Source organism: Cupressus sempervirens, chromosome 9, assembly GCF_028749045.1.
Source record: "Cupressus sempervirens isolate cs-2001-9-10 chromosome 9, ASM2874904v1, whole genome shotgun sequence".
Lineage (NCBI taxonomy): Eukaryota > Viridiplantae > Streptophyta > Pinopsida > Cupressales > Cupressaceae > Cupressus > Cupressus sempervirens.
The window spans coordinates 536,656,928-536,677,382 of record NC_143126.1 but is presented as its reverse complement, the minus strand read 5'-3'; the positions used below and the strand labels follow the sequence as shown (position 1 = coordinate 536,677,382).

The 20,455-nt window shown below is 35.2% G+C and overlaps 1 non-coding gene across 1 annotated transcript; it reads left to right on the top strand.

Annotated features, from left to right (window-relative positions):
- Nucleotides 1-9,787: 9,787 nt before the first annotated feature.
- On the top strand, nucleotides 9,788-10,106 carry LOC149539719 (signal recognition particle RNA). Its single transcript, XR_016356620.1, has one exon.
- The last annotated feature ends 10,349 nt before the right edge of the window (nucleotides 10,107-20,455 follow it).

The window sequence follows — 20,455 nt, the reverse complement described above, 5'->3', positions numbered from 1 at the left end:
GGTTTTGTGGGAGCACCTACAATATCAAGATCTAAGAGTAATCAAGGAGTAGGTGATAGTAGGAAACCTCCTTCTAGAGGTAATCAACAGTAGGGAGGAACTCATCCTCCAACACAGAGTGGTGGTGGCGGTTACAACACTAGGAGCTATCGTAATGCTCATCACAACAAGAGAAATTAGTACACTCAGCCTGTGTAGAGAAACCAATCTTATGATAGTGGGGGTAGCATTCAATAGTGTAGTGCACCTAGAGTGTAGGGGAATTTCAATGGAGAGTGTTTCTCAATCCATGAAGGATTTTAAAGAATGGTCTGAAGGACATGATTTAATTGATATTCCTTGTAGTAATGGGATTTATACATGGAATAACAAACAAAAATATTTTGCATATATTGCAGAGAGATTAGATAGGTTTCTTGTCAAAGGAGACTTAGAAGTAAATGATCTAAATATTCAATCTTCGATTCTTCCAATTGTTGGGTCAGATCACTTCTTAGTCAGATTAGAGCTAATAGAACCACACAAACCTAGTAGAAATTTGTTTAAATGCAAAAAGATGTGGTCTTTGGATGCTAATTTTCCATAAAATATCAGAGAATGGTGGTCCCAAGGTGAATTCAAAGGTTAAAAAATGTTTATTTTTGTTTCTAAAGTGAAAATGATTAAATAAAATATTCTCAATTGGAATAAAAATCATTTCAATAATATTTTCAAAGAGAAGTTAGAAATTGAAAATAGATTAAAATAACTAAATTTAGAAATCATTAAATTTGGGATGAATAATGATAGCTATGAGCTAGAAAAAGAATTGCTAGCCAAACATGAAGACATCTTGGCCAAGGAAGAATTTTTTTGGAAACAGAAATCTCGAGAAAGATGGCTACAGGAGGGAGATCAAAATACTAAATATTTCCATAATTCGACTCTCTATAATAGAGAAAAGAGTACTATAACTAGAATTAGAAATCACAAGGGGATAGTTACAGACAAATCCACCGAGATAGCAGAAATTCTTGTTGACCACTTTCAATAGATTCTAAATAATATAGAAGGGTCAAATAGAATTGAGGAGGACAAAATGCTTAAAGGTATTCCTAAATTCGTGTCTCTAGAAGACAATATATGCGATTTAATTATTCTTTCATGTGGATGTGTTATTTATTAGAGTTAGTATTAATTAAAATTAAATGTGACTCAATGTCTTGGGGTCCTTAAGGAATGTAATCTGTTATGTTTGCTTGTGTATGATTGTATGTTATTGCTTCCACTACTTTATGATTGATGTGTATGTTATTCTTTCTTTAAAACAAAATGTTTGAAAAACTTAGTAAAACTTTAGGTTAATTCTTTTGGATCCCTTGGTAGGGTGTTATATTCTACATGTATTCCTCAACTACTATATATGAACCTATTGTTGTTCCTTCTTTAGAACCTATGATAGTTGATCTCATTCTTTCTTGTAAGACTATCCATAACCAACATGCCCATAAAAGATGCAAGAAACGTCAAGTTAAAGCTAAGGGTAAAGCTCACTCTTTTTCTTCTCAACATGTATCTTCATCTCAACCTTTACCTTCCTTTGACCAAACCATGTGTGAGCCTTTGGAGGAAGCTAAATAAGATAACACTATGCATATGGATAAATGTGATGATTTTGTTGATATTTTAGATTTCATTAATCTTGATATGGAAGATACTTTAGATGATGAACATATTAGTAGTGATGAATAATTTCTATGCATCTTAAAATCACTTATAGTAATGAGCATAGTGACTCTCAGAGTCCTTTCTTAGAATTGGTTGTGATTTCTACTATGATGGATGTCATTCATCTTGCAAGTCACCATCCTTCCCCTAGCATTTCAGACCAAGATAGAGAAGGCATACAGAACACTTGATGTGGACTTCATTTATCATGGTAGTCTCTATGTTCTTGTGTTGTGTTTCCCCCATTTTTTGTGTATTTTTTATATGTTCTAATTTGATTGCTTTAAATGATCCTTGTTGCTTTGTTGAGCACAAGAGGATAAAGTGATCACCCTATCATATCCATTCTTCTATTTGTATTCATTTTATTCTATATTTTTTTAATATGGTATATCATACTTGTGCTATTTTTTGTACTAGTGATCTTGTGTAGTCTTCTTGGTTGCTTATGATATGGTAGCACCGATTCTTTTTGGTATCCATGTTATTGGCACAAAAATATTCTTATTTGTAACTCTTATGTATCTTTTCCTCTATTGTATTTTAGTTCTACTTCCTTTGGGGAATGATCATATTTCACACTTGATATTATATTAAATATTATCATATGATGTTACTAACCTCAATGTTAGTAGATCCCACAATTTTTCTGACCTCAATTTTAGGACAATGACAACCCACAATTTGATTCAGAGACTAAGAAGTTGGAGTTATATATGCAGAGTTTGTACCAATTTATTTGTTCCTAATAGGAGGCATTGGAACTAGCAAAATGTTTACTGCCAATATACCAGGCCTTCCTTTGCATATAAAATAACTCAATCAGGGGTGATGGCTATTACTTTCATACATAAGAGAATTGGCTTACAATCTAGAAGGCACAACTTTGCATTATGCACTTCTCATTCCATTTAACAAATTTGTTTTTGCTCCACTTAGTTTTGAAAGATTGGAAATGTTATCAAAATAGTACAATCATTTATGAAATTATTGTCATCAATGATATCTCATTAGTTGGAGCAAGGTTACTATGTTGCATAGACAAAAGATTATGTGACATAATGCAAGTACCTAGTAGATACTTTGGTGGTCTGTATATCATTTTCTATGGTGATTTGTACCAAGTTGAACCAATACATGAATGCCCAATATTCCAAACCCTCACAACTAATGATGATCTAGTACCTTACAAATTTTGGGAACATAATATTAAATGTTATAATTTAGAAACAATGGTAAGACAAAAAGACCAAACCTTCATCAATATTCTTAATAGAATACACATTGGCTCTCAAAAAAATGATGACATAGCATACTTGAATGAGAAATGCCTGTTCTCACCACCAATAGACCCAACACTTCCATTATTGTTTTACAAAAGAAAGGATGTCAATGCACACAACCAAAAGATATTAGCTTCTCTCCATAGAAAACTGATTACAATAAATGCAATTGATGAGCGCAATAATTCTACTACATTGCACCATTTACAAAAAAATGCTATACCTCTGTCCAATCAAATATAATTAAAATAAGACATAACTACCAAAATATTTGGTGGAAAATATGGCATACAAGATGGATTTTTCTATGGAGTAGATGGGAAGTTCAAGACATACACATAGAGACTGACACCAACATCATTTGGCTAGAATTCAATGACCCACACATTGGTAAGTCCCAAGTCACATAGATGAAAAACCTCAAACAATCATACATAAACAATGGGTGTGTGCCAATTCTGTTAGAGTAAATAATTAATAATTATTTATTTATTCTATTTACTTGAGCTTATTAGGTTAATGCATGTAGTTAATAGTTGTAGTGATGAGTTGTTGACAATGCGGGAGTTTGTTCCCTTCTAGCATGTTCCACCTTTTTGTGGAAGAGTTCTTAGTTGTCAACCTTATCTTCTACCAACTTTCAGCTTGTTCTATAATCCTCCATGAGGCCTTTATAAGCAGTCTCTCTCTCATTGTATCTCATTACGCATTTTCATTGTACATACAATTTCATTGTTTTGCAATATGTTCTCTCTCATGTCTGTTTAGGGTTTTTTCCAAACTCCACCTCTTCCTTCTTGGTTTCCCTTCAACAGGTTATTTCACATGTAGGTGATCTTGGTGACTACAGAGTTGCATTCCATCAACTCCTACATGGTATCAGAGACTCCCTGTTGCTGCTTCATTGAAGGTTTTTTGAAGCCGCGATTCAAAGACACAAACCATATTTTGTTTGTGCATTTTTCTTCAATCTGGGGGAAGAGCTTTTTTTTAGAGCACTTTGGGCCCAAACGACACTGTCATTGGATCTGGAAGGCCATTTACAATTAGGATCCATATAAAATTTGTCAATTTTGGAGATAGGGCTCTAGGAGGAATTTTTTTTTAAATGCAGGACTTTCCGTACGGATTGTATGGAAGATTTGTGCAAGAAAAAAATTTACAAAAAAACATTTACAGGCACACCACCACAACACCGCCTAGTGGCCACCACTGCACCACCCGCACACCACTCTTCTAGTGGCGTCCCAGTCCTCTTTTCTTAGTCTCGGCCTCAAACTCCGCTCCGGTGGCTCAGCTTTTTCCTTCGACGGCTCAGCCTTTTTTGCCAGCGGCACATTCTGATCTAGTTGCTCCATCGGTGCTTAGTCCTTGTCTACCACTCCTGCCTGTCAACTTAGCACCGTGTGGAGGTTCTTTACAGACATCAGCACCAGTGTGTGTCACAGTCAGCACCAGTGGGGACTATTTGCAAACTCAGCGCCCAGTCATCATTTGGTACACTTGGCACCAATACAGGGGTGACACATGGCTTGGGTGCCACATGGACTCGCCACATCACCCTTGACACGTCAGCCTTGCCACGTGGCCTCTTTTTTGCCATGACAAGCCCCAAACTATCAATTTTAAGGTTTTCTTTTGCTAACATCAGCATGACATCACTACATCATTAACCCCTTGGAGATCTCTAGGGTCATTTTGACCGACTATTAGTTTTTTGGCCATAACTTGAGCACACAGAGGTATTTTTCCGATCTGAAAGAAGCACCAAAAAGTTGGTTCCGAGATAGAGACATTGGAGTAGGTATTTTTAGGTTTTGATGCAGTTTTATTGCCCTTTTTTTAGTTGAAGTCTGAAGTTCCTTTTTTGACTCCAGCATGCATATATTTTGCGTCCCATGTCTGTTTTTTGAAAATGTTATATTTTTGGAAAGCTGGTTTTGTCACCTTTTCAGAAATGTGGTCTTTTTCTTCATATTCTAGCCATGCTTTTTCTATCATGTTTTTGGCATTTTTTTCTCTATGGTGGATATCTTGGGTGTTTCAGGTCTGAGGATCATTTTCTTGGCATGGTTTCCTTTGATTTAGGCTGTACTATATTTTGTGTTAGCTTTTTTCCTTTTTTGATCATTGTAGACATTATTTGTAAGCACTTTTATGTATACGTGCATTCCAGGTTCATGAATGTTGTTTTTTGAGACAGTTGTACTTGCACTATTTTTAAAAAGCACCACGGGGGGATAGATGTTGCCATTTTTTTGGTCTTCTTCCTTTGTCAAGTGAGTGTCCCTTCCATGACATTAGCCCCATGTAGCATCAGTGTGACTGTGTCTTTATAGGTGTTTGTACCTATTCCTCTCTCGTTGTTCTTGATTCTGTCTGCAAAAGATTTTGGCCCACCTTCTTAGTTGCCTATCATCTCACCCCATCTGCATTAAGGGGGGGTTATGCTATTGTTCTAATGCATCCTCGGTTTGATGGCTCGATAGTGTGAGCTATGTATTCAATGGTTGATCCTATATACAAGGGGATTGTAGTGGTTGGCTACCTATGCATTTCAGTGAGATGGATCATCTACCATATAGACACGCTTAGTTCATGCCTTCTTCTTCCATGGAGGTTCTTCAGATCAGCAGTTTCTTTCAGATGGAAGACTTTGACACTTCTTCATGCTTTAGTGATGCTCTTCATGATTACTCCTTGTTCCTATTTTATGGGGACATTCCCCTAGTTGGAGGCTTCTTTAGTTCTTCACTAGTCCTTAGCACTTTTTGGGGAAGGGTTTTTCCCATGTTGTTTTCTCCCTTTCCCCATTTTGAGAGGTTGCATTTCTTTGCATTGTACATCGGTACCTAACATGGCCTCGTTGTCGGGATCCATTCTACATTTTCATCTTAGTTTTGTGAGCTTAAGGCATTCCCCTAAGTTCCACTTAAGGGGGGGTGTTAGAGTAAATAATTAATAATTATTTATTTATTCTATTTACTTAAGCTTACTTAGGTTAATGCATGTAGTTAATAGTTGTAGTGATGAGTTGTTGACAACATGGGAGTTTGTTCCCTTCTAGCATGTTCCACCTTTTTGTGGATAAGTTCTTAGTTGCCAACCTTATCTTCTACCACCTTTCAGCTTGTTCTACAAGCTTCCATGAGGCCTTTATAAGTGGTCTCTCTCACATTGTATCTCATCTTTCATTCTCATTATAAATACAATTTCATTGTTTTGTAATATGTTCTCTCTCATGTCTGTTTAGGGTTTTTTTCCAAGCTCCACCTCTTCATTCTTGGTTTCCCTTCGAAAACTTACTTTGCATGTAGGTGATCATGGTGAATGCAGAGTTGGATTTCATCAACTCCTACAAATTCTTTGCCTTGATAGAGTACTCCAAAAGGAATCTTCAATGCACAAAAGCATTATCAGAAAACAATTTCCAATACAAATGGCATGTGCTCAAACCATCCACAGAGCACAAGGACTTACTATGCATGGCCTCATATTTGACCCTCAAGGAGTGCATCACTAAATACTAAATACTTTATGTGATGTTATAATAGCTACACTAAATACTTTCCATTTTTAGCCACATTTAGAAGATGTTATACACAATAAGAATCTAATGTCCTAAAAAAAATGTGTCTATAGGAAACCTATTTGACGGTACCAATCATCAGAAGCCCATTGCTAGGATACAAATGTTTTGCAACATATCAATTCCATGAAAAAATGACTTATGTTCAACAAACAATCCAAGTATTTACTACAACAACTTTGACTACCAAAAAGTTGAAGCCATTCTAATGTCATTCCCCCTAGACAACCAAGCAACCTTTGTTTACAATATCTATGCAAGACCAATTGTTTCTCTCACAAACACCATAACAATAATAAAATAAATTAATGACAACTATTACTATACAAAGCCCAATCTATATTGTTGGTGTCTTCAATATTGACATCTCCAAAAACACAAAAATTGTACAAGAGCTAAAAGCAACAATGCATCCATACAATCTACAGTTGTTGCAAGAACAAGCATGCCTTTTACCTAGCACAATAACATATCACTTTTGGACAAATAATAACTCATGTATGCCAATAGTCCAAAGATTAGAGGAATACTGGATTGATCATGTATGACAAGGAGAAAGTTGTCCATTACCTTATGGGTTTAAAGAAGAAGTTTCAAACAAAACAGGGTGGAAGAGGTCATGGTGGAAGATCCAACAAACGGTCTTATGAAGGCCAAAATCAAAATTAAAAAAGAGTGATGAGGCTAGCAGAAATCATAATTAGAGGGAAAATAGTTTTAACTATTCCCACCATCAAAATAACCAGGATTAGAGAGGAAGATGAAGAGGTCGTTGGCTAGGAAGAGGAGGTTCTTGTGGGACTGGTTTCCATCATGGAGAAGAAAATAGAGCTAATGAGGGTCCTCAACATCAAGGAGGAACCACCAGAAGACTTGAGGGTAATATAAAAGTTGTACATGTAGATGAAGATGGGCCAAATCATCGCATTCTAAATATGTTGAAAGAGGAGAAGTCTTGGTTACCAGAAGAGCCTTGCCAAATGATGAGAATGAACCTCAACAAAGGAAGAATTTGTTTAGCACTAGGTACAAATATAATGGTGAAGTATGCAATGCCATTATTAATAGTGGTGGAACAAATAATCTTGTTTCCAAGAAAATGGTTAATATCTTGAAGTGGTAGCACAAATTTTATTTTACTATTTAGTCAAGTATGTCTATAATCATCATTCATTCCATTTGTCTCTAAGAAATTTAAATATACAACTAGCAGCATCACATTTGTGTGTATAACAGAATCTATCGGTGGAGAGATAAATCCCTATAATATATATGCCCCATTTTGTCCATCCCATCCAGACCCCATTTGGTCACCTCCAACTTCTATTGTAAGTATATAAATATGGACTTTTAAGAGTTTACTAACATAGAAATTTTGATGTTGTAACACTTTCTATCTTATATATGTACGTACGTATGTATGCATGTATGTACATATGTGTTTAATGATAAAAATATAGTTACAAAATCTAATTAGTGTTAAATTATAATTTTGGTTGTAGTGGAGATGTAGATGCGATTGTTCCAGTTACTAACACATGATATTCCATTAATGCGCTAAAGCTTCCAATAGAAGAATAAAGGCATTCATACTAATAATATTAAATGATGATTAGTCAAAGCTTAAATTTTGGTTAGTCAAAAATTGGGCCAATAATTTGCTATAAGTGGGGACATTGGCTATAAAGGATGTAGCACAAATCTAGAGTCTCAACAAGATCATTACTGTGGTATCGATGTGTAAAAGACTCATAAAGGAGAGACAACAAGAGGGACTAATTGGAGAAATTATAGGCAAGGAAAAAATGGAACACATGACAAAAACTTCTACCCGAGTTATATACCTGAGGTAGGTATACCTATTGCAAGGGACTCAAAAATGGTCACAGAAAGCTATTTAAAGGTTGAGAGGACTAGGTTTGAATAAGAAGAAACAAATCCACAAATTAGACAACCTCGATAAAATTTGTGGTGCAAAGAAACGTATGCTAAATATAAATTTCAAAAATTGTCTTTGCATATTAGCTTCCTTAGGTTTGCCTAGAGAAAAACATTCATCTAGAAATAGAAGATTGATGTAGACACTATTGTCCTAGTGGAAGTCATCACTTGAAGTTCCCAAACATTGATTTAGAAAACAAATATCAAGCAAGCTGATTTCATTTTTAGACCCTCATTCTTTGCTTCATCGTCGGTACAATTCACAGAAGCATTTCTTGATGTGGGATTGTCTAATTGGTCAAAATATTTGAAAAAGTGGACCGACTTGAACTTTGAATGCTCCACAAGATACAAATCATACTTCTGTCAAGATAGAGACTTTTTTGGCACATCTTTATGGTTTTCATCTTCAACCCATTCAACGACATCAATATGGTCAACTACATTATCTTGACCGACTTATTCTTCTTCCTGGTACTCTTTATGAAATGCACCCTGGTTACAGTTGTTGCAGGCCAGCCAGTAAGAAATCCTCTGAGGGCTATGAGGGGAAGCTCCATTGCCCTTTGAACTATAGTGCTATATTTTTCCTGTATGAAGGTTTAGAGAAGATTTATTGATGATTCATCTCCGTATGTTAATTAGCAGACTTTAACTTTTTTATTTAGTAAGCGCGTCTATAAGACTTTAGACAAAAGAAGGTCACAGTTCATTTCATTTCATTCTATGAAATTCATATAAAACACTCTAGAGAGGTAGGAAGTAAGAAGCTTTGCTTAAGAAAGTTAAGGTTTTGTACTATTGTTTAGGGGAGAGCTCAAGTAGTAAATATCATGACATTTGTTTTCCTTTAATGTGCTTAGATTGGTATTAGGGGTAGTAGTAACCTCCTTAAATACGTATTTAACACAAATTTAGCTGCATTTATCCTTTCAACATCCCCTTTACCGACAGTTCCCTTTTTATTACCATTGACATCCATCCTTTTACGATTCTACCACACGCTTCAAACTTTACTAACATTTAGCTCTATTTCTCCTCTTTGTGAGGATTTATCTTATACAGAACTGTCCGTGAAAGCAAAAGAGAAAATCTGTTTGCGTTTATGTGAATCGTGGTTTTTAGAAATGGGAACATTGCAATTTAATTATTGTGCAGAAGACGCAGTAGCTGCGATGGCCTGAGCGGGAGACGTATATTTGTCCCACACGTAGCAGAAAACTAATTAAGCACTGATTTAAAACTGGAGAGTTTGAGCTCATTGGATGTTGAGCTCGGTAGCGTGGGCTTGTAACCCGAGTGGGGACGCACGAGGTGGAGGACCAGGCGGGATTTAGCCGGAAGGAGGGAGAGATGCGTGGCATACAATTGTGGCGTTGCCCTGCTCCAAGTAGAGAGTTGCTGTCAGGCCATCCTTCAAAGGAGGGATGCGTTCTGTCTGGCAGCGTAAGGCGGAGGGGACCGCGTGAGGCTGGTTTCACAGAGCAACGATTACCTCCCCCTCCCTACAGTGGAAGGACTACACGCCGCTTGCTCCTCTCTCCCACTCATCCTCCCGGCCTACCCATCCTCAAACCCCCACCTTTCACCCCCAATTTTCAATCATATTTGATACTTGATTTAATTTTGATTTCAATCTTATATGCGCATTTTTGATACAAAGTACACTCTGGTTGGAGCAATGCCCCTATCTTTAGTAGATGAATCCCAGCCAGAACATCGAGTTGTATTTTCATTCCTTTCAATCTGAAGATCTTTCAACGGGGCAAAGAAATTAGAAGTATTGATTGCTAATTTTCTCGTATAACCCGAATCCTCCATCCTGTTCTGAGCTTTAGGGCTTCACAATCCATAGGAATGCTATCTGGATGACTGTGCCTATCCATATGGATATCGCTTGGAAGGTCTTTTTGGATAGGGTCTGATGAAATTCACACATTTTATCCAATTCGCTCTTTTCGCATTCTTATGTCTACTTGCCATTTTTTGATCATGAATTTGAGGATCACAATATAAGATATGTTTCAGATATGACAAAGGTAAAGAAAAAAAAGACTAATAACTATTCATGTCAAAAGAAAGGTAGTCATCAGGTTGGTTCGAATATTTCTTCAAAAAGTAAATCTTGGAATATTCAGTTAGACAAGATCAATTCTACAGTCAATTGCAAATCTAATTTATCTCCACTGAAAGCACCTAGACAGGATTATAATCTCGGTGTTGAAGAAGGGTCTCCTAAAGTAAGTAGCAGACCTCGGCTATAGAGCATTATTATGGACAACAAAAAATAGAGAAAGAAGGATATGAAAATCAAAAGAAAGAAAGATGTCAAAAAGGAAGAAAAGAGAACCACAACAGTTAGCAGTATCCATCTCAGAGGACATTAAGAATCCGGTCAACATTGAAAGCAATATGGATGAGAAGGAATAGACACTCTTATTTGAAGTCCTAGGAAAACTGGATAGGGATATAGAGGATAACAATATGAATACTCATTGGGTAGCATCTCCTCAAGTAAAGTCTACTCTAGATAAAGAGTTTCCAAAATGGTTCACTAAATTTTGGAAAACTCCATCTCCAAAAAAAAGATGTAATGGAAAGCAAAATCAGATCAGTTGAATTAGATGTGTGCAATCTAAAGGATATTCCCATTCAAGAGTTTCAAAATTTTTAAAATCAGAAAGTGGATACAAATGAAGTGCTAGAAATAGATTTACTTAAGAAGGAAGAGATAGACTACATTGAGAAGCTTTTAGATAAACTAAATTGGGTATTTGACTTTAATAATGAAGGTAGTGATAACATGGCTCAGAAAGAGGAACTCCTACAAAAAAATTTACGGCTAGGAGGAGAGAACTATTCTTTTTTAGATCTTAGAAGGGATTTATCCTCTTTTGAAGAGGAGAATAAGTCAACAAAGAAAAAGTGACTATGAGAAGGAAGCAAAAATGATTAGGGAACATCAGTGTTTTGCAAAGCTATTACTTCAAGAGCTAGAAATAGATGAAAAGGTGATTGGTGAAAGTAATAATGATGAAATGGTTAAGAGTGCACAGGTAAATTTGGATAAAAGAATCTTGAAGGTATCAAGGTTCCCAACTATGGTAAAATGATAGCAAAAAGAGGAAGGAAGTCGCTCAAAGAACTTAGAGAAGCAGATGGTAAAGCTCGAGAACAACAAAAAATTAGTCATTTGTTTAATAAAGGGAAGGGGAAGAGCCTTCCCACAGAATCATGAAGATCACTACATGGAACGTTAGGGGTCTTAATGCACCTAACAAGAAAAGAATTATAAAACAAAACTTAAATAGATTTGAATAAGACATTATTTTATTACAAGAAACCAAGTTAAATAAGACAAAAGGAATCAATTTAGGTAAAAAATTAAGTAATTGGAGTTGTATGATGTTTGAATCTATAGGATCATCTAGAGATTTAGGATTTATTTGGAATCATAGGAAAATTTCATTAGAAATATTAACTTCCAAAAATAATTGGCTAAGTGGATCAGTTAGTAGTGTGAAATCGAATATCAAATTCATTCTGTTCAATATATATGGCCCTGTTAGTAATCTAGAGAAAAAATTAGTTTGGAAAGAAATCAACCAGTATATGGGTAATTTCTAGAACATTCCTATAATATTAGGAGGAAATTTCAACACAATAATAAATATGAACGAGTAAACTGGGGGCTCCCAATGGATTTCTCAATCCATGAAGGATTTTAAAGAATGGTATGAAGGACATGATTTAATTGATATTCCTTGTAGTAATGGGATTTATACATGGAATAACAAACAAAAAGATTTTTCATATATTGCAGAGAGATTAGATAGGTTTCTTGTCAAAGGAGACTTAGAAGTAAATGATCTAAATATTCAATCTTCGATTCTTCTAATTGTTGGGTCAGATCACTTCCTAGTCAGATTAGAGCTAATAGAACCACACAAACCCAGTAGAAATTTGTTTAAATGCAAAAAGATGTGGTCTTTGGATGCTAGTTTTCCATAAAATATCAGAGAATGGTGGTCCCAAGGTGAATTCAAAGGTTCAAAAATGTTTATTTTTGTTTCTAAAGTGAAAATGATTAAATAAAATATTCTCAATTGGAATAAAAATCATTTCAATAATATTTTCAAAGAGAAGTTAGAAATTGAAAATAGATTAAAATAACTAAATTTAGAAATCATTAAATTTGGGATGAATAATGATAGCTGTGAGCTAGAAAAATAATTGCTAGCCAAACATGAAGACATCTTGGCCAAGGAAGAATTTTTTTGTAAACAGAAATCTCGAGAAAGGTGGCTACAGGCGGGAGATCAAAATACTAAATATTTCCATAATTCGACTCTCTATAATAGAGAAAAGAGTACTATAACTAGAATTAGAAATCACAAGGGGATAGTTACAGACAAATCCACCGAGATAGCAAAAATTCTTGTTGACCACTTTCAACAGATTCTAAATAATATAGAAGGGTCAAATAGAATTGAGGAGGACAAAATGCTTAAAGGTATTCCTAAATTGGTGTCTCTAGAAGACAATAGAGCTTTAAACAAACCAATTTCTTTAGAAGAAGTAAGAGACATAGTATTTAATATGAATCTAGAGAAATCTCCAGGGCCATATGGATTTTAGGCCTTCTTTTATCAAAAATGTTGGGATATAATTGGTAAACATCTTTGGGAGGCCACTGAAGCCTCCAAGAGGGGCAGATCTATATTGTCTAAAATAAATCACTCCTTTTTTACATTGATTCTAAAGAAGGCAGAGCCTGAGAATCCAGGTGATTTTAGGCCTATCACTTTATGTAATACCATTTATTAGATCTCTAAAATTTTGGCTAACAGACTTAAATTAGTTTTGCCCAAAATTATCTCAGAGGAGGAAACAAGTTTTGTACCAGGCAGATCCATTTTGGATGGTATCATTATCATCCAAGAATCAATTCATTCGGTCATTAAGAATAAAAAAGCTTGTATGTTTACGAAATCAGACGTCTAGAAAGCTTATGATATGGTAGATTGGCATTTCCTCTGCAAGTATTTAGAAGCATTTGGATTTTCTCGACAATGGATTAATCTAATCTTCAAATGTATCTCTAATACTAAAATTTCTGTCCTCATTAATGGGTCTCCTGAAGGTTTCTTTGAAATTTCAAGGGGTATTAGACAAGGCGATCCTTTATGCCTGCTCCTATATATTATTATGGCAGAAGCTTTTGGGAGAGCCATTAAGAATGAACATAATAACAAAGAAGTTAAAGGAGTTACCATTACTAAGAATATTCCTAATATCACTCATTAGCAATATGCAAATGATACATTCTTGCCTGGAGAGAGTTCTCTAAAGGAAGCAATAAACATGAAGTCAATCATTGAAAAGTACATAAAAGCTTTTGGGCAAAAAGTAAATGAATTCAAATTGGAATTTTTTTTTATTAACACAAAAACCAAGGTTGAAGATCAAATCTGTCAGATTATGAGTTATAAAAAAGGGGTATTCCCTTGCAAGTATCTCAGTATAGAGTTAGAGAAGAGTTCTAAATCAGGTAAGGTATGGAATAACACCTTGGATAAATTAGAAGCAAGGATTGGTAGTTGGAAAGATAGATGGCTTATGAAAGTAGGTAAGAGCATCAAGATTAGATGGGTCTTATCTACCATTCCTACCTATCTGTTGTCTTGTCTGCTCCTCCCGAAACACCTCCTTCACAAATTCAAAGTTAAGCTTAGAAACTTCCTTTGGAATGATTGTGAGGAATCCAAAAAATTGGCCCTCATCAAATGGGATAATATTTGTAAACCAAAGGAGTTTGGGGGGTTAGGCATCAAGAATCTCCTATGGCAAAATGAAGCTTTAGGGGCTAAACTTATCTGGTGTCTTTAGTTAGAAAGAGAGCAAAACTGGGCCAAGATCTTATATAATAAGTATCTCTCCATAGAAGATCCTAGCTCAATTTTTAGAATGAAGTCCCTTCCCAAGGGATTAGAAAGTTGGAATTTTATGGTTAAGTGTCATCACCTTGTAAGTAAATTTCTTACTCGGGACGTCGGAAAGGGTGAAGTTGCTCTTTTTTGGGAAGACTCATGGGATGGACACCCACCGTTAGACTTACATCTTATCCCTATCAGTCTCAAAGAAAAACTCTCTGCTTGCTAGGGAAGGAAAGTTAGTGATTACAAAATTAAGTCCATCACAAACAATCAATCGTGTTGGACCTAGAAATTAGCAGAAGGTGTAGACTTGGATCTTGAGAAGGCTCTAGCTTATAAAAATATTATTTCATGCATAAGAGTCAAGCAGACAGATAGGAAGGATAAATTGATCTAGGCAGCTTCAAATAATGGTAAATACAGTGTTAAAGATGGTTATAAAGCTCTAATTAAGTCCAAAAGATGGGAGGAAGTGGAAATTTCCCTTAATCTATGTTGGGGCTTTGCTTGTTTGTCAAAAGTTGGTTTCTTCTTATGGTTAGCTTTTCAAGATAGGATTCTAACTATTGATAGACTAAGTAGAATTGGTTTGGCAAGGCCATCAAGATGTATTATTTGTAAGGAAGAATGTGAAAATGCTAATCATCTCCTCTACAAATGTCCTTATGCGCGTAGGTGTTGGGTGTGGCTTATTCATAAATTTAGTTGGCTCTCTCCTTTCCACAAAAATCTTAAGGATTTTCTTATTGGGTGGCCAACTTGCATTTTTAAGGGCATTTATAGCAAACTTTGGAACATTAGCCCGTCTATTCTCTTGTTGGAGATTTGGAAAGAAAGAAGTAGAAGGATTTTTTGTGATACTGAATGGAAATTGAAAGAGTTGATTCTGAAAATCGAGGCAAGTATTATGGAGACAATTAATTTTTACCTTAGGAAAGCTCACTTTGAAGAAGACTCCTACTCATTATGGGGTGGTCAAATAAAAAAGACGTGGCCCAAACTGATCAATCCTTCGCTGTTCTATTTTAATAAAAATAAAGAGGCAAGAAGTAACTATAAATGGTCTCCCCCCTTGAAGGGTTGGGCAAAGCTTAATTTTGATGGAGCTACTACAGGTAACATAGGAATAGCAGGTATCAGATGTATCATCAATAATGATGCTGGTAAGTGGTTAGCTAAAAAAGCAATTTTGATCATTCCTACATCTAATAGTATGGATGAGTTTAGTGCTCTGGAAGAAGGTCTTAAAATTTGTCTTCAGTTAGGTATTCCTAAAATTATTATTAAAGGTGACTCTCAAATAGTTTTAAATGAAATTAGGAAGAGATCAACTCCTAATTGGATTCTTAATTTGAAATTAGAAGTAGTCCATTTGATTGATAAGTTTGAAGACACAAGGATATGCCATATCTACAGAGAAGGTAATAGCAAGGCAGATTCATTAGCAAATGCAGGGCCAAATGATTCTAATTTTTAATATTTAGTCTAGGTATTTGAGTGCTTAGTCTAATCCTCATAAGTGCTAAGAGTCTATTGAGTTTAAGTCTATTGTGATTATTTTGGTATAGGTGTGCTATAGGTGTTTTTATAATATTTATAGTTTTCAAGCTACCCTATTTTTTAGGACACTAATTCTTATAAATAATCACATGCTATGTATTAGTAATAAGTTGGTCGGTTATGAAGGGTATCTCCAGTGCTTTAATGCACTTGTATCTCTCATTTCAGGAGATGGTGCATTACTTAATGATTCATATGGCAACGCTCTATGTTTAAGTAGTTGATTTCATAATTAGGAATTTTGATTACCCTCTAAGATTTATGTCAACAGGCTATCTCTTATTATGACTTGGTGTGGGACAGCTTAGCAGTTGTTTAGGTTTCTAGGAACTTTGAGGACAGTGTGCTCATGCGAGACAAAAGGCTATGTAGACACAATTTGATGATCTCCTCTCAAGCTTGTTACGTCAGTGAAATTCATAAATCTATAAAAAACACCAGAACTAAAAGATCACACAACTAGAAACAATGCAATAAACCTTTGGCTCAATCACAATCTCATGAACAAAATTCAAAAAACAATGACACATTCAAGCAAGAATCACTAGACTCCAAATGCGAGCACCAAAAGCATAATTTTATTGCATAATAATGACGACCCTTGTTACATTTTACAATGGGGTATTTATAAGAAATCGTCTCCTCAAATTGTGTTAAGAGTGAGAGATATTCTTCATGCAATAAAATTCCTTTAACTAATAAAACAAACTAAATATATACAGACTAACAATTAATCAAGTGCTTAGAGGGACTCCATCTATATTTTATTCATTTATTGGATGCACGAGCCCTTTACATGTCAAAAAACAAAGAAAATATGAGAGAGAAAGTAGGAGGAAGCCTTTAGTCAAAGTAGGAGTGTCTGGAGGTGCCAAAATTAGAAGCTAATCCTTCACTAGGTGCGTGTCAAAGTTAAACTGCCATTAGAATGTGTTCTCGATGCATGGAAAGTGCTATTTTTAGAACAAACAGTTAATTGTCAGTGCACCTCTGAATTGCAGAGCTGTGGAGCTGTGTACCTGCGAACCTATGTAACTGTATGAAAATGTACACCTGCACACCTCGAAGGTCCAAAAATGCAAAATTTTACTTAGTGCAAAAAATAAAATTCTGGCATCTAGGTTTTGTTCCTCATCATCCCAAAGCTATGTTTGGATGTTTACCCTTGAATTTGTCTATCATCTCAATAATTTTAGCTGCATCTGAAAGATCTAAAGCCTCATATTTATCCTTGACCTTCTGTCTATAATTGTCTACCTCAATTCACGTGTCAGCAAAATCCCCAAGTTTGGTATCCAATTCTAACAAGGCTTCTTTTGTCCTGGAATTCCAAGGCACCCGTGCTGAATCTTGTCATTAATAATAGCATAAGATGAGGAACCCATTCTAGTTTGTGTGTCCAACCTTTGTATCTTTGATCTTTTCTTCTATCCAACTGCCTTATCCAAAAATGATCAAATGTTTGAAACTTTTTCACAAGATTTTCTAGGCGTTTTAAAATGGCTTTTTAAGAGGTCTTCTGCTAAAAATTTCAAGTTGAAACTTTCATCGGTCCTAAATATGGGCAACTGAAGGCTTCCTATTTTAAGGACTAAAATTAGATTTTCAATTCTTCTTTCCAACGGTGTAAACGGTTTTGATTTTTGAGCTATAGGTCAAAAGTTATGACCCCAAAAAGTTGAGGATGCCTTTTCATCTGCATAAAAACAAACATTAGTCTGGAGACAAAGAAAAAACAATTAGTTCAAACCCTAATACAAACATGAACAAAACCAAGAAATCCTAAATGGTCAAAAACACCAAAAAATTGAATTATAAAACCTTAATGCAAAAAAGGGCGCACCAAACAGGCGCCAAGCGAGCGCAACACGGGCACACCAAACAAGCATTGTGCGGGTGCTTCCATGTGGACGTACCATGCGGTGCCACTGTGTGGGCACCACATATGCACCGCGCAAGCACACTGTGAGGGCACCGTGCAAGCGTCGTACAAGTGTGCCGTAAAGGTGTTGCATAGGCACACACCATGAGGGCATCGTGCGAGCACCGCACAGGCATTGCACAAGCACGTCGCAAGGGCACCGTGCTGGTGTACGCCATGGGCGTTGCACGCATATGAACCTTACTGGGGCACTTAGTTTGCCGATGGAAAAATGAAAATGGAGTTACAAAAAAATGTGGGTAGGGGGGGTTTTATAACCCCCCACTCACATGCGAACCTGTGCGAACCTCCCATGCGCGCGTGCATTTTTTCTTCTTCTAATTTTTAAATTTTTTTGTGTTTATTAACTTTTTGACTCCTAACATCTTTTCCCTCAACTCTTAAAGTGTGAGTTCGAGAGTTAGAAAAGAGTAGGGGGTCCCCATTCCTAGTGAGGAATGGGGCGTGTGTTGTGAGACCACAACAAGTCACACAAGAAATGACACATCTCACTACAAATGTTGGTTGGATATTCATCTGCCTTCACTCGGCATGTATCTCACTTGATCATTCCACATAAATATTTCATTGTCTTATATACCAAAAAAATGACTATACAATTTAATATAAGTAAATTGTTTGAAGCGTTGATCTAAAACAATGTCTTATATGATGCACACCAAAAGAATAATTTTCTTTGTTTTTATAATTTGTAGCATGAAATGAGAAGGGACAATATATGGTTTTTAGATTTTGTACACTTGAGTAAGAACGAACTACGTATGTTTCTAGAATTTGTACAAACAATGTAGCTTGCACAATTTAATTTGGTTTTGGGTTTTTGTATACTTTTGTAGTACAAGAAGGAATATAAATTTAGATAACTAATGGTTCAAATTTGCTTCGTAAATATTTGTTGTAAGCTTTATATGTGCTTATAGATTTTGATATCGTTGCTCTCTCATATATGTATAGAATTAATCTCAAAGGATGTAGTTGGGTTGACAATAACTTGTAATTCATCTTAACTTCTTTCACGAGATCAAATCTAAGCACAAAATATAATGAGTTAAAAATGAAAAAAATTGGTCTCCTCCTATGGTTCTTAAATACACAATTGATGTGATGAGTAGGTTAACATCTAATTGAAAAGAACACCTTACTTCCAAGAGAAATTGAGTATAGATGAAAAATGGGGCAATACTGTAATTTACCAAATGATTATTTGTATAATATCAAAACCATAAAAAAGTAATTAGTTTTGGTCAAAATGAGAGATGTTATTGAATAGATGCCATATTTAAGAGATAAATTGTGAAAAGCTAATAAGAAAACATTAGTTGGTTTTAAAACTATTATATACAATACTTCGTTGCGAAGAGTTATTATTCTTTACAACATTACAAACAACTTCAACATGTTTGAGCTTTGCTATTGCTGGAAATTTGTGAAACTTGTTAAAATTGTCAATGGAGTAGTTGCTTGAGGATGCCAGTATTTTAAATGCTCTTCATAACTTTGCCAATAGTAATCAAGCACATTCAAATTACATTGGCTATTTGGACTACTTGGAGAAATGTGCAAAGTAAATTGATTATTATTACTATTGAGTATCCATAAGGCATAAATTTCCCTTTCCATCAATAATTTGGAATGATTTAAAAATATACACCAAATTTTGAAACCCTTCAAATTTTCTTCATTTGTTACTTTGGGTTCATTTGGTAACTTTTATCACAGTTTTAAGTTGTAATCTATGGAAAATCAAGATTTTGTTTCACAACCTTGTAAAGGCTTAACCAACATTTTGTATATTGAATTTGAGAACACGACAAGTGGGGAAATAGGTGTAACTTTTGACTACAAGTACATGTGACCAATTTCAAATTATTGTTACAATATTCACACATTCAGCTAGCTAGATAATGAGTCGAATATCAAAGCTTAAACTTTGGTTAGTCAAAAATTGGGCCAATAATTGGCTATAAGTGGGGACACTGGCTATAAAGGACGTAGCATGAATCTAGAGTCTCAACAAGATCATTAGTGTGGTATCGATTTGTAAAAGAGTCATAAAGGAGAGACAATAAGAGGGACTAATTGGAGAAATTATAGGCAAGGAAAAAATGGAACACATGACAAAAACTTCTACTCAAGATATATACTTGAGGTAGGTATACCTATTGCAAGGGACTCAAAAATGGTCACAGAAAGCTATTTAAAGGTTGAGAGGACTAGGTTTGAATAAGAAGAAACAAATCCACATATTAGACAACCTCGATACAATTTGTGGTACAAAGAAATGTATGCTAAATATAAATTTCAAAAATTGTCTTTGGATATTAGCTTCCTTAGGTTTGCCTAGAGAAAAACATTCATCTAGAAATAGAAGATTCATGTAGACACTATTGTCCTAGTGGAAGTCGTCACTTGAAGTTCCCAAACATTGATTTAGAAAACAAATATCAAGCAAGTTGATTTCATTTTTAGACCTTCATTCTTTGTTTCATCGTTGGTA